Genomic DNA, 15,700 nt, shown 5'->3' with positions numbered 1-15,700 from the left:
GAAAACAAAGCTTTTTTGTAATAAACCGCTGACACACTTCTGTTTTACCCATGTTGACATTTACAAGCCAAAAGCAAACCCTGATGATGTAGTTTCTCCTAGTATAGAGCATGGCCAGCAGGTGGCAGCATCCTACTACAAATCATACTCCAGCGGTACAGATGTTCCATTTCCTGTGGAGTGATTCAGTTAGAAAGAAGAGCTACAGAGGCGAGATGTGTTGATAACTGGGTCCCTCTCGAAATGCGCAGTCTGTTGGTCAGCTCCCACAGGCCTGAGCAGGCACCACCATTCTGCATCAGCTCAGCCTGTGTTTTTATAAACCAGAAAAGCTAGCTACTAGCTTAACACGGAGAACAGCCAGGAGGTCAACCTGCTCTCAGTTGTCAAGGCCTTTTCGCCTCCACCCTCACCTACACATGCAGACTGTCTTTATAGTGGAACTGTGATTCTTAAACCAAAACACATATTGAAATAAGTTACTTTTGAAATGTTGCTTTGTATTTGAAGAGAGAGGTTTGGACCTTTTGAATGGAGTCCTATACAAGCAGAATTTTCTTCAGCATCTTGTGATTTCTATCTCTCAAAGGGCTGGCTATGTGCACACCTCCAAATTCATGTCTTGAATAATACCACTAGTAAATATTTGAAAATGTTCGTAGCAGGTTAAAAACAACATACAGTATTGACAGTAAAAGATCTGCAGCTTCGAATGCTTGGCACCACACAGCTGTGGTGCTTGGTGTTTAAGTGGAACCAGGCAGACGGTCTAGAAGATGGGCAGTTCACATTGAAGTCCACTTAAAGACTATTACTGAGCCGCCACAAGACATATCCTGAACTGTTGCCTGATTCCTGTTTCAGCAATGAACTGATAAAAAGAAAAAATCTACAAAATAGAAAATTAAATCCCATTGGAAGTTATTTTTGCTCTTTTATTTTTTGTGCTATACACCTCAAACTCACTGGCGACCTGTCCAGGGTGTACCCCGCCTTGCGCCTGATGTCAGCTGGGATTGGCTCCAGCCCCCCCCGCGACCCTGTATGCAGGATAAGCGGTTGATGATGGATGGATGGATGGACACCTCAAACTCATCCAAACATTATTGTTATTATTGTTCTTCATTCATTTGTATGGCTTTCAAAAGTGTCTTCTTCCTGTTTTCTTCTTTAAATGTCTCTCCTCCTTCTTGCGTTTCCGCGAGCTCCCAGAGGGAAATATCGTACTAGAGACAAGGGGAAGGGAGGATGGAAATATTAATAGTAAAGACATTTGGGAGAGGTGAGATAGCAAGGCACATCCATAATAAAAATGCATCAGAGAGAGGAAGAGAAGAAATTGGGTAGCAAGTGGGAGGATGTAGCCATTCATTCACTTCTCTACCTCTAATGTGCCCCATGGCTTGACAGCTGATATGTCTTTCTTGCTGCCTCTATATCTAGCTTAGCATCATCATTCTGCTGTTGTTTGAGTAGGCCAAAAATGGAGGTATCTAACCAGGCCGGTGTTGTTATAAAGCTTGTCATTTGGAACGCTTTTCAGTCAAATTACTTATTTGAAAGGGTTTAATTTGTGCTGAAGTCTGTGTTTTAGAGGTGGGATACTTGCTACGTACGTACAGCGCTGAGAATTAGATCAAATCCAATTAAGTCCAAGAGCAATGAATGCAAACTGCTGTATCCGTTTGGAGAAAAAGGCATAAAAGTTGTAGCATGTGAATCCATCTTTAGCTGAACAAAGCTGCAGAGTGACAGTGACAGAGCGCCAGGCGTCTCGCTCTGCCTGGTTATCACTGTCAGAGACCAGTCTGCTGCACCAGCAGGCCCAGCACTACGATAACCACACAACTTACAGCCCCTTTATCATAATTAGCTTTTCCTTTTTAGCCTTAAAAGGCCTTCCATTACTGGGTCCTTCTCTATCGGGCCGCTGACACACCACACGATTGGTTTCTCTCTCAGCGGGTCTCTCAGTATAGTCAGAGAGAGAGGGAGAGCGAGAGAGCACACTTGAGCACTGTATGACGGGTGAGGTGGAGACAGAGACACATTTTCTCCTGAAATGTGATAAATATAGCAAAATAAGAGAGCAATATTTTGAGAAATTCCATCTCTTTGTACCAGATTTTAAAGGAATAAATTTAAATTTTACATGAAATTTAAAGAATCATCCTAGGAGAAGGGCATATGGCAAACCTTGGCCCAGGATGAGGCCAACATGAGGACAGTAGATTTCTTTAAATGACACCATCTAGTGGTTGTTCTAAGCTGTAGCTGTAAGGTTAGGGCCACACTAATACGTTTTCATTTTAATAAGACGTGGATGGAGGTTATTTGAAATGGTGCTACAACGCTCCTAGGTACGTTGTTATTTTAAAACGATCATCATTAAGGTGGCTGCTACACATTATTAAATATGAGGGTCTATATACATGTAATCCATTCTTATTCACGTACACTGGGTGTGCCAGTGCAAACAGGAAGCAGATTGTCTACTCAGCGGTAGGTTGCTTAGTTGAACAAAATACTACAAGTGAAGAACAGCAATGGCCAAATATAAACCCGAGATTTCTTTGCTTGGAGCGATGATGAGGTGGAACTGTTACTGAGGAGCAGGACTGGCCCTGATCCCCTCATGTGGGGCCTCTTGCCTCACATTAGCTCAATAGTGAGGCATACGTAGAACCAGCTACTGTATACAATTAGCCTTGTAGCAACATGATGAGCTGCAGTTCTTAACTATTAACTAAAAACACTCACTGAAACACTCAAAGTAAAACTGACACATCCAGTTTGAATTTATATTTATTTTTTTACAGTATTGTCTGTACATCTAGATAATAATTTGGCACAGTGTAAAAAGCAAAACAATACAACACAAATCACTCCCGTACACTATAAGCGTAATTGGCCAATGGCCATGAGGAGAACACTGCGTGCAAATGCATGATTCAAGGACCCATGCAAACCAAGTCCTTATTTGGTCAGACAGATGGGATGACCACAGAGCAGGATTGAGTAGGAGGTGTAGGTGAAGCAGAGTTCCCACAAACAGAAAATCAACAGTTAGAATTTGAGCTGAAAAATTAGTTGGGAAATCTTAAGTTACTTGTGTACACACAATAACATTTTCCAACAGAGATAAAGACAGTGGCAACAAAGAGGAAACTTACCAGCAGGATTACTGAAACCAGTCACAGCGGACAAAGAGGTGTCAGTTGTTTTATTCATTTTGAAGTCTGTTTAAACCATTACCTTGATTATTAATTTACCATTGCCAACATATAGTAAACTTAGCAGCAACATTAGCTGTCATGGTATCCTCTGTACCTGAACCAGGAATTACAGCAAATTTATCTTACAAGAAGACAACACAGTCAGTTGTGATTTAATTTAGTTTGACTTTTTTGACAGGGACATCAGCATTTCTGAAAACGAAAACACATTTTAGCTAGCGGCTATAAATCATTGTCAATAAGTTAATAAACAGCCTATTACAATATACATTTCAATGTTTAATGCTGTAAATAAACATGTAAAGAATAAAATTTTCAATAAATGTTTTTAAAGTGCGTAAATAAATCCAAAATTGTAACCCTAACCCTGGGTCGTCAGTGCGCATGTGTAGACGTAGCGTGTGTGTGTGTGTGTGTGTGTGTAGTGGCAGGAACACTTGCTGAAGAGTATGAGCCCCAGCTTCACTGTTTTTGTGCCGAGTTGTCCGAACCTCACGGGACTTTTGGATAATTTATCCACACAAAGAATATTTTATCGTTTTTAAATAGCCGGCTACTTAAAATAGACCCGCGAGGAACCGCGACGTGCACGCAGTTGTTGGCATCATGGAATGCATGCAAAACTCTGCACAAGACCAAGTCCTACTGTTCACTGTGAAAAGGCCTTACAGACAGCACGCTGTAGTCCACACCTGCAGCTAGCTAGCACCCACAAGTGTGAACAACTTTTTAAAAGTGTCTCACTTAATAAAGTGTTTTGTCACTAAACGATCATCTGGTCAATATAACATTACTTAATAATAATACATTTTATTTCTATAGCTCTTTTCAGGACACCTTACATTAGAACTTATGTACATTTAAAACAGATTAAAAACATAAATAGCAAAGTATAAAATAAATGAACAGTAGATAAAAACGTGGTGCGGAAATACATAAGAGCGAAGGGGGGACCATATAAATAACAAAATAACAAACAGCAGCAGGTGTAATATAACATTATTTGAGGTTAAAAGCTAGTCTAAAAAGGTGGGTTTTGATAAGTGATTTGAAAGAGTCCATGTCGCTGCAATCTCAGATGTGTATGGGTAAGGAGGTCCATAGGGAGGGGCTGCGATGGTGAAAGCTCTGTCGCCCCAGGTATGGTGCTTGTTCCTGATTTGTGGTGAGAGGATGTTAGTGTCAGAGGAGCGGAGGTTACAGGAGGGATTGTGGTGGTGGAGCAGGTCTGTGAGGTAGGAAGGGGCCTTGTTATGGAGGGCTTTATGTGTGAGGAGGAGGATTTTGTACTGAATGCGTTGGCGAACAGGGAGCCAGTGAAGATTCTGGCGGACAGGGGTGATGTGGTCACGAGTGCGTGTGAGGAGGCGGACAGCAGAGTTTTGGATATATTAATAATAATAATAATAAAAACTTTGATATAGCGCCTTTCACAAACCCAAGGACGCTTAACAAACAAAAAGGGAGGGGCGGGGTGAGAGGTGTGAGGCCAGGGGAGATTAAAGCCCATAGGCCTCAGTAATATATTGTTTATTTAGGGCTTTGGCAGGTGAACCATAGAGGACACTATTGCAGTCAATTCTGGATGTAATGAAGGCGTGAATCAGGGTTTCGGCAGCAGAGAAGGTGAGTGATGGGTGGAGACGGGCAATGTTTGTGAGGTGAAAGAAGGCAGTCCTGGTGACATGATTGATGTGGTGACCAAAAGTGAGGTTGCTGTCAAAGATGACTCCAAGGTTGCCGATGTGTGGGGATGGATACAGGGAGGAGTTTTTGTGAGTGATTTGGGGCCGATGATGATCATGTCAGTTATTATAATTGAGTTGTAAGAAGTTGGTTTGCATCCAGGTTTGTATGTCGGTGAGGCAGTTGGTCAGAGTTGCAGAGGTAACTGTGGTGATGGATTTGGTGGAGATGTAGATCTGGATGTCATCGGTGGAAGTGGTAACCATATCTACGTATGAAATTACCGAGTGTCAGGATGTAAATGATGAACAGGAGAGGACCAAGCACCGAACCTTGGGGGACGCCTTGTGACAAAGGAGCAGTGGAGGTGCAGTTATTGATGAACTGTTCTCTGTTGGTGAGGTAATAGCGGAGCCAGGAGAGTGCGGTGCCAGAAATATTGGAGTAATTTTCCAGTCGGGAGAGAGGAGTGGAGTGGTTGATGGTGTCGAAGGCTGCAGTTAGGTCGAGCATGATTAGGATGGTGAGGTGACCGGAGTCGGCGGAAAGGAGGAGGTCATTGGTTATTTTGAGGAGGGCTGTTTCAGTGCTGTGTTGTGAGCGGAATCCAGATTGAAATGGTTCAAACTGGTTGTTAGTGGTGAGGTGGGTTTGAATTTGAGCTGTGACAACACGTTCCAGGATTTTTGATAGGAAGGGGAAATTGGATCTGGGTCAGAAATTGGACAAGATGTCAGGTTTGAGAGCAGGTTTCTTGAGGATGGGGTGACAGCTGCAACTTTGAGTGTTGTGGGGACTGATCCAGATGTGAGGGAGGAATTGAATTTGATGATGAGTGGGGTGATGGATGGAAGGCAGGTCTTGATTAGGGATGATGGAATGGGGTCTAAGCTGCAGGTGGAGATATTCATATTTGTGGTGAATTGTAACAGTTCTAAAGGGGACAGAGGTGAGAAACAAGACAGTGACAGAGTGTGGAGGGGTGAGGGCAGGTGGGGGAGTTGAGTGGACTGGGGAAGTAGTGAAGTTGCTGGAGGTTAATGCTAGAAATATGATTTAATGTGAGATCAGTGGAGCAGACCAGTTCGAGGATGTGACCATGGGAATGGGTGGGGAAGTTGATGTGCTGTGTGTAGTTGAAGCAGTGTTACAGTTCCATAAATTCAGTGGCGGATTTGCAGTTGTGGTGTTTCGTCAATGTGGAAATTAAAGTCTCCAAGGAGGAGGAAATTGGGTGATATGGCAGAGAGATGGGTCAGGAAGTGAGAGAAGTCAGAGAGAAAAGAGAGATTTGGCTTAGGGGAGGTGGTAGATGATGGCTGTGACAATGGGAGTGGGACCAGATGTTTTGAAGGTGAGATGTTCAAAAGATAGAACAGCAGGGGTGGAAATAGCGGATATTTTGATGTCCTTTCTGTAGATCGTGGCCACACCAACTCCTCGTTCCTCCGAGCGAGGTAAATCCTGTAAGTGTGATCTGGTTTAGTGAGAAGTAATCCAGGGGTTTGTGCCAGGTTATTGTGATGCAGAGGAAGTCCAGTCAGTGATAAATTCGTTCTGATTTTTATTGCTTAATGATCGAGTATTGAGCAGAGCCATATTCAGGTGACGTTGTTTTGGGATTTGTTGGAAGGACTGGGGGAGAGGACGAGGTTGAAGAGATTTACCTGTGAATTTTTGTGATGACATGGTGGGGAAATGCGTTTTGACCACATTGAGGGGATGCAGTTTGGCGCTGAGAAGTGGTATGAAAATAGGCGAACCGGGAGCAGCTGCATTGGGCGGAGAAGAAGACTTCAGGGAAACAATGTGTGGTGTAAATAGTCACACACGTGAGGCAGACTGTACGGCATGTTGTAGGTTGACTGCTAAAAACGAGCTACCTTGTCTGTTTGGGTGCACTCCATTGGTCCTATAAAAAGAGAAACGGTTCCAAAACAGATTAAAATTTTCAATAAAACCTGGAGCCAGGCATTGACGCTGAGGAGTCTGCTGAAGCGCTCTGAATCATGGGACAAAGTTGGTCCACCAAAGGACCACTGATTCCCGAGGAGCTGTGTCATTATACCCAATATGGACAATCACCCGGTTTATGGAGGATGGGAGTGAGTGCAGCAGTTCAGGTAGTTTGCTAAGCGGAGTCGGGACTGTGGCTTCAGGAAGACAGTGTGTGGTGGTGTTCCTGATATCGAAGTGGTAGGGGCGAAAAGGTGAGGGGTGATGAGGGAGCTTGAAGCCAGGTCCGGGCGAGGTGGTCTGCCGGAGCGTCGGAGCACGGCCTCCTTTAGAATCCTGCAGCAGGCGGAGGAGATCGAGGTTAAGGAGGAAGGCTGCTGGGTTTGTTCTCCGGTGGGATCCCGAGCCACCCGTTTGGTGTCAGAGCTCTCAGCTGCTGGCGGGGAGTAGGCTGCAGGTTGGGCAGACTGTGTGGATGGGACTTGGCCAGGGGCAGGGGGATGCACAGGGGCGGGGGGGATCAGCTGGATGGTCCGGGTTGGAAACAGCCAGTGGAGCATAGTGGTTGGATAGATTCAAGCAGGGGAGGGAGTCAGACCTTACCGTGCCTTTCGTATGGCCCCTGATCACCACCACATGTTGACCCTTGTTTTGGGGTGGAGTAGGGGGGCTGATGACTGGTGGATGGTTCCCATAGGACGGTGTCCTGATTGGTTTAGCTCAGCTGTTTTTTTGAGTGCTCTGCTATCATGAAGCTGGAAATGAGTGGGAGACGGGCCGAGAAGCTGGTCAGCAGGGAGTCCTTCCTCTGCAGTTCATCTGAGAGCCCACGGATGTCCTCCTTAAGGTCAGAGATCTTTTTATTTGCCTTTCTCAGCAGTTTGCTGTCCTGGCAGGTCACATCAGGCATCATTGTCATGTGTTGTCTTCGGCAGATGTAGGTGGTGGCTGATGAACAGAGATAAGAGAAGGCTAGTACAGGGCTAACAGAGGGAGGCAGCTGTAGAAAGGTGATCTATTTATTATCTGTCGCTATAAACCGAGGTGCGTGGACACTTACAGACAGGGGCTCCAAACTGGAGCCCACTGTGCTGGTATGGCTTTGATAGGGGGTCAAAGTATAAAACTTACCCCCACGGGTCCAACATGTGGACCCACTGCGGAGATGAGGCTCTGTTTTTCGGAGTTGGCGTAGACGGCTCTCGACAATGATCCAGGCATCCGATTTTTAAAATAAGTGGACCGGATTAAAAGTGTTTAAAACAAATCAGTAATAAAATTGTATCCTAAAACTATGGTGTAAGCCAAGTTAAAATCACTTTGGGAGAGGAGTAGTCGGTGCTCAAACAAAACGCTGTGCTGCCCTAAGTTGCGCCGTTGCCGTTAGTTTTTTTTTTTTTTTAAACCTGTCCTGCCCAGCAGCCTGGTATAGAGTATAATGACCTGGATACCATATTGTGCCAGACAGATTTTACTTTAACAAGAGAGTATTAAAATACTCCTTTGTCTGTTTTATTATTTATTTAATTATGTATTGATTTGTCACCGGGCCGGACAGGGGGGCAGACACGGGGATGGGGGGGCACAAACAGACAGCACAGAGAAAGGACAACACCTGCAAGAGAAGGGGGAAAGGGGGATGGAGGGTGGAGACAACAGGGAAAAGCTGTGGGAAACACCAATTGCAGAAAGCAACGAAACCTGCAAGAGAACAGAGAGGGGGGCTTGGGGAGGAGAAAAACAACAACAAACAAACACAAACAAAAAAAACAATAAAAATAATAATAATAGTAAAAGAAAACCAGACGAACAGCAGCAATAAACAGCTGACATATTAATGACATATTAAGACAACTAAGAGAACAATGAAAACAAGAAACAGTCACACACACTAAATAAGCAACACAACACAGCCACGAGAGCTGGAATAATAATTAATTTAAATAAGTAACTGAAAGAAAGGCATCAGGAATAATTCTACCAGGGACAACCTAAGTTTGTTTGTGTCTGTGTGTGTCTGTGTGCGTGTGGGTGAATGTGTCTGTATGTGTGTATATGTACATGTGTGTGCGCATAAGCCTGTTAAAGAATGTAGTTGTTAGAGAGAGTGGGACGCCACGACTGTAACAGGCAGGCAAGAACCCCAGTAGCCAATAGGGGTGGAAGAAAGAAAAAGAATAAATCAAATCAAAAAAAAACAAAGACTCCCAGATGCACCGCGATGCAAACGCAGAAGACCCTGACCCAAATGCCAGTTGACAACGTAATGCCGACGGAACGCAAAAGAGGAAGAGCAGCGCCCGGACCGACCGCGGCGCAGACACAACATAGACCAGTGGCCTCCCCCATCCAGCACCCCACCGCCGCGCAGCAAACAACCACAATGCCCAAATGCCACGCAATCATCAACACCAATGCACAAGTGACGAGCCCAACGCGCACACTGCGCGAGCACGGCGACACCCATGCCCAGCAGCCCCCCGCGAATCCCGCGTGCGAGGTCGGGCAAATGAGAGAGAGCAAACGGAACAACACGACAGCGAAAGCCAGCGGAGAGAGACACCAGCAGCAAGTCCCAGCCCGGCAGCAAACGCGCCGCACAGGTCACCGTGCACCCGCCAATAAAAGTCCACCGTCCCCCAACTGCCGGAAAAAACTAAGGCCGCCGGCGCCAGCCGACATCCCCCATGCCCAGCGCGCCCCCCGGCCGCCATGCAACACCAGCCAAACCAGCAACGAGGCAAAATCAACTAGCTCAGCTGCATGCCACCAACAACCCACCCATCCATCAAGGGCCGAGAACTCCAGGCACAAACCCAGAACAAACCGGAGCACAGCCCTGCCCCGCACCCACACTGCACATCCCGAAAACTAACTATATACCTCAGTATCCAGAGGGGTCCAACAACTGGCCGACAGAGAAATTTGCAAGCACGGATCCGAGGCCAACGAAGCAAAACAGGAACGCAAACAGGTCCCTCCAAGCCAACGAGGAGATGCCTCCCCCGGACTCCAACGCACAAACTAAACGCCCAGCAGCCATCCAGAGACCCTGCCCAGGGAAAAAGTATAATACATCAAGATGCATCGATAATCGTCCCACAATCCCACCGCAGACCCCCACCCCCAGAAGCCAGGACACCCTGCGACCCCCCAAAGCGCAAAGGACCCCAGACCGCATGTCCAGGGGGAAGCTGTACCCCGCCCCAAGGAAGAACAGCAGAAAGCCGTGCCGGGAAGCTCGCTACCGCCAGGGAGCGATAACGCGGGAGAACCAGGCCAACGGTCCCCCAGCCCAGCCAGAGGCATCCCTCCCTACAGTGCAGCCAGTGACAGCAGCCCCCGAGGCCGATCTCATCCCCGGACAGGGGCCCAGCCCCCCCCAGTCAAGCACCCCCAAGGAGGAGCACCAAAACCTACCCCGACAGCACCGGTCATGCGCCCCAGAGACTCCCGAATGCCCCCACCGTGAGAGAGCTGGCAGGGGGAAGCAGCGGGAGCCTCACCTCTGCCGAAGAGGGCCCAGGCGAGGAGAGGAGACAACGGGCCCCCAGGCCCAGGGACACACCACCCGCCCAGAAATGAGCAAAGGCCACAAGCCCGAGTCCGCAGAACCCTAGGCCAAGGGCGGGCCCCCACGCCAGGGGAGCCCCGACCCCCCCCAGCCCACCCCAGATCAGGCAAGGCCGCCACCAACCCCACAGCACCCCCAACGCCCGGGGCTCCAGGGGTAGGACACGAGGCCAATGAGAATCTCTCCCACTCCTTCAACCCCTCTGCCTGCCTCTGTAAATGTATTGTTTTGTGTTGGATGCATGTCATGGATTGTGAAGTGTTGTATGGTGGAGTGAAGATAAGGTGTGTGGTAACTAAGGTGCAACTAAAATTGGAGGGTAGTTGTGACACAGGCACCCCACAACTGTCAGGTAGTGGAGCCTCCCATCGTGCCCCTCCCACCCCCCAAGCCCTCTGTGTCTAATGTGTAATTAAAATTGAGGGGCAGGCAGTGAGGGAGGAAGAAGTGCGAGGCCGCAATAAAGCAGCCCCACCCCCCAAACGCCCTGCAGGCTGCCCGTCCCCCAGGATCCTAAGGGTGTATGTTGTGAGACATGACCAAAGGAGGAAAGGTGAAGGAGGTTGCCGTTAGTTGTTAACATTACCTTATGCATGCTGTAACTCATTGGGATCATTTTTGTAAGATAACATTAGGCCAAGGATTGCTATGGTACTAAAAAGCAGCCACAACAGCTGCAACTGGAGAAATGGATCTGATAGCTGACACAAGTTGACAAAAAAACTTTATTTAATGTGGATTAATGGATAGATTTGGTACGCTGACTAGCAAATGCTACCGGAAGAGAAACCTGAAACCTCCAGCACAGAGAGGACTTGTCAGTCACTTGTCTGTCACTTATCAATGACAGCAAGAGTTTGCACCAGCGTAGCGAAAGTTTTGACAGCAGTTGAGCATGCGAGCAGTATTGTAACCCGTGAGTAGACAACTGTGCTTTGAGCTCACCCAGAAAGTATAAGCCCTTGCTCTGCTGCTCGCCAAACTTTAATCTGCTCGCTCGCTTGCGGTTCATCTTTTTGTGAGTAGGTGGGCGGATCCAGTCCTTATTGTATTACTACATATGATTGATTACAGTCCCACACACACACCAGCGCTTTGGGCAGCGTGCGGGGTCCATCGGGTTAGACAGGAGGGCACACACTGTGAGCAAACGTGATGAAAAGGGGTATAAACACGGTGACACAGATGTATAATGAATGTGTAAGTCTATAACGGACTGTTGGTAATGCAGACATGAAATTTACATCATAGTTTTGCGAGTTAAATGAGACGGCGTGACGTGTTAAACAGTAGCCTACATCACCTAGTATGCTATTGATGAAGAAACTGTCACCTGTAGCCTGCTAAATATGTGTGTGGGTGTGTAGAACACTATCAGTGTGTGTTTTCAGAGTGAATGTAGACATTTTATGTTCATGCGGGGTAAAGAGGGAACATGAATGTTTATAACGTCAGTCAGAAGACATAAACAGCTCTACGTAGTGATAACCTTCTGCTGATTTGCATGTATATGTAAATGCTCTGTACTTGTACATCCTTTCTAGTCTTTTCGACCACTCAAAGCACTTTTACACTACATCTGCATTCACCAGTCATACACATTCATACACTGAGCCTAAGTGCTCAAACGGAAACTAACATTCACACTCATTGGCATCAGGGGCAAATCGGGGTTCAGTATCTTGCCCAAGGACACTTCGACATGCAACCAGGGGGAGCCAGGGATTGAACCGCCGACCTTCCGATTAACGGCCAACCCGCTCTACCTCCTGATCCACAGCCGCCATGTGTTTCTGTGTTTATAGAGAGAACAAAGTAAAATAATTTATTTTACACTTATGTACGCCTGGAAGTCCCTTTTGTGTCCAAGTGTGCAACAAAACTTTAGCGAGTAAACTCCACAGTCTCTCATCCTCTTTGCTGGAGGCCTATACAAGCACAGCTAACGTTAGTTTGGCAATTGTTACAAACAAGCTAAATTGAACGCTGTCTGTAGCATTAGCACTGGCCTGTAGTCTTAAAATAAGACACATTGTTGTAAACTAAGCTGCTGGCTGAGACAAACCAGCCACTCCTCCTTCTACCAGGTTACCTGCAGGCAGGTAACAGCAGAGAGGAGGAGGAAAGACTGATACAGACTGTCTGAGTTCTTCATTTTTTCTACATGTCTCTCAGTATTTTGATTTCAATTTATAGTGATTTTGCTGTTGTAAACTTTAAAGTTGCTGTTCTAGAAACAACATGTAGTTGTATTTAGAATACTCAATTTTAATCCTGTAATACATTTAGAAACATCCAAGCAGCTTATATACACATTTATACACTTTTTTGCAAGTCATATCATCTCAATATTGAATGTTATTGCACGTCGCAGATTTTCCTCATATCATACAGGCCGTCCTCAAGGCCTTCAATTAATATTATTTAGTCAGTTGGTTGCTTTCTGGGATGGCTGAATGTGAAAAGCAGTCAAAAGCTTGGCTACATTTCACTAAACCCAAAGATAAGGAGGAAGTGAAATGCCATTTATGATTCAAGTTAATTTCATCTAAGAGGGGACACAACATCAATGCTAAAGCACCTTAACATTGTACAACATTAAAAGGAAAAATGCAGCACTGTCTTTGAGTTGGAACACCGCCAACTCCAGCTGCCAATGGGTCTTGTCTTTCCACCAAATAATAGAAAAGTATCAATTGACACGGATCATTAAGCAGTCTCTAATTATATCAATACTAAGTAAAACAGTAAAATAAATAACTGCAAGATGTTTGTGTAATTTTTACTTTTTTATCACACTTTCATACTTAATAGGCTTCTTTTTGGTCCTGCTCCTACAGGCAAGGCAAGTTTATTTGTATAGCACATTTCAACAACAAGGCAATTCAAAGTGCTTTACATCAAACATAAAAGCAACACAGGGAAATTGAAAAACACATTAAAATATAATTTTGAAAAGGCTGAAATAGAAAATAAAAACAGGATTAAAAAAACAGGGTAAAACAGGACAGTAAAAGTTACAGTACAGGGTACAATCAGGGTTAAAAGAGTTAAATAGAAAATAAAAACAGGCTGAGGGGTTGAGCAAATAATTGAGTTACAATTATTTTTTGTCATTGAAAAGAGAATAAACAGAGAAATATCTACTCTCTCTAGCTAGTCTGTACTTGGGTCCATAACAATATTTGGGTCCACTGAGTTTGGTTAGATTTAAGACCACTTCCTTCACTCTGTTCAATCTTACTGTCTTCATCTTTTCACTCAATTACCTACTCATTTCTCACTGTGTAAATAGTGTTCACAAAAGAAAAAGAAAACAGGATGTTACAGTGCAGAGAGGGATTTAGGGTGCTTTCACACCTGCCTCATTTAGTTCAGAGAGTTCGTTTCCCCTCTTGGTGCGGTTCATTTGGGCAGGTGTGAATGCAGCAATCGCACTCGGGTGCGCACCAAAAGCGGACCAAACAAGCGTGTACGCTTTCAAACGGACTCTGGTGCGGTTCACTTGTGGTGTGAAAGCAAATGAACCAAACACAGGATTTTGTGATAACAGATATGTGATCTGAGCATTATTTCCAAAGCTAAACCACTAATAAATCCATCGTCTGACCGCGAAATGTGTTCAGCGATCTTATAATTGATCTGAATAAGCCTCTATGTTTATGAAAACCATTTTATAAGGTACAGCCTACTTGTCAGCGCGGGTATTTCCCTGATTAATAGGTTAAAATCTGTTAAAAAAAGAGGGTAAGTAGTATTCCGTTTACCCTGTCAGTTCATTAAGTCCATAAAACATGTGTGACAGCGATACTATAGTATACTATAGGCGAATAAACCCTGAATTGTACATGTCCTGTTTTTACGTTATTATTCATAATAGGCTCTGCGGTCGATCTGCTGTCTAGCATTACTAATCATGCTTATAATAACTTCTTATTAGTCAGTCACCGGAGTTTGATTTCCCCACGTGGGTCCTGATGACGCAGGATGACAATCGCCAAAGCTGTCCAATGAACAAGTTACCTGGACCAAATTAACCTAACTACAGGTGTGAAAGCACCCTTAGGCTTCAAATTGAATTTGACCATCACTGTGGAGTGCAGTGTGGTAGCAACTTTATGTGCATGATTTGTCTGTTTTCTTGATTAGATAGAAGAATACTCAGAATGTGAGAAATAAAAGGACATTAATTCTCAACAATTTAAGTTTCTTATTCTAAAGGGTTGAATAGTAAACAATAAAAAGCCATTTTCTGACAAATTTGAGGTGCTTGTGCTTTAGTATTTCCCTTTTATGCAACTATATCCTTATCCTCCACTGCATCTTATAATAATCATGTATACACAACGTGTCTCCAGCTGTGCTGATTTGTTTGTTGTCTGTATGTTTCTGACTAAAAGATGAAGTATTTCTTTATTTTTTTTCTAAATTCTTACTACTACTTAAAATAAAGTAAGAACTATTTTGGATAAACAAGCCGTTTCTCTAAGCTCATGAAAAGTTGGCTTTGTAGAGATACATGGTTCGCAGACAGTGATACTACAAACATGATCTTATTGAATATGATGCATTGCTGTAGATAAAACTACCCAAAGGTATGAGCTCAAACATCTACAGAAGTAAAATACACACACACACATCAATGCAGCAGTCTTCTTAAACCAGAATCAGATATAATTGTTTCACACTGACAGGGAATATTTTACTGTACAATGAGTAATTTTACTTTAACATTCTTAAGTACATTTTGCTCATAACACTTACATTCATGTATTTAAATTTGACAATGTGGTATTAGAACTTTTACTGTAGTAAATAATCTGTGTAATTCTTCTGCCACTGGCTGGAATTGCATATAACATCATATAATTCATGACCATCTTCAAGTTGAAAAAAGAATGTTACTGCCTAGGAAAAAACACAATAACCAAGGCTTAATGACGTTTAGACATCTCTCAGGTCTTCATCTCATTACCAACTTCTCTTGCAGCAGTTGGCATCCAGCTTGTTGGTGCTAAGGACAGGGACTGTAACCAATCATGTGTAGTGATACAATGCCGACTGGATTCCTCCTTTCAGGACCTGAAAATAACATGGTTTGTTAAGGTGTCAGTGAAACATCTCTGTGGTCACGTCGATGTTATGTCTTTTAATTGCTAACGCTACTGTACAGCCATTGTTTCCAATGGTCTGCCAAGATACTGTTGCTTCTACTGCTGCTGCTGCTTGTTCTTGGTTTACGGCAGTT

At 44.7% G+C, this 15,700-nt stretch overlaps 1 protein-coding gene across 2 annotated transcripts in view; it reads left to right on the top strand.

Annotated features, from left to right (window-relative positions):
* Positions 1-15,700, top strand: part of uvssa (UV-stimulated scaffold protein A) — an 80,346-nt gene that overhangs the window by 11,246 nt on the left and 53,400 nt on the right. The gene's annotated exons all lie outside the window — the stretch shown is intronic.

The sequence above is a fragment of the Micropterus salmoides genome, unplaced genomic scaffold, assembly GCF_014851395.1.
Source record: "Micropterus salmoides isolate LMB-PRFRI ecotype aquatic unplaced genomic scaffold, ASM1485139v1 Ms_hic_scaffold_5, whole genome shotgun sequence".
Classification (NCBI taxonomy): domain Eukaryota; kingdom Metazoa; phylum Chordata; class Actinopteri; order Centrarchiformes; family Centrarchidae; genus Micropterus; species Micropterus salmoides.
Note: the sequence above shows the minus strand (reverse complement) of the source record. Positions and strands in the feature narration are given on the sequence as shown.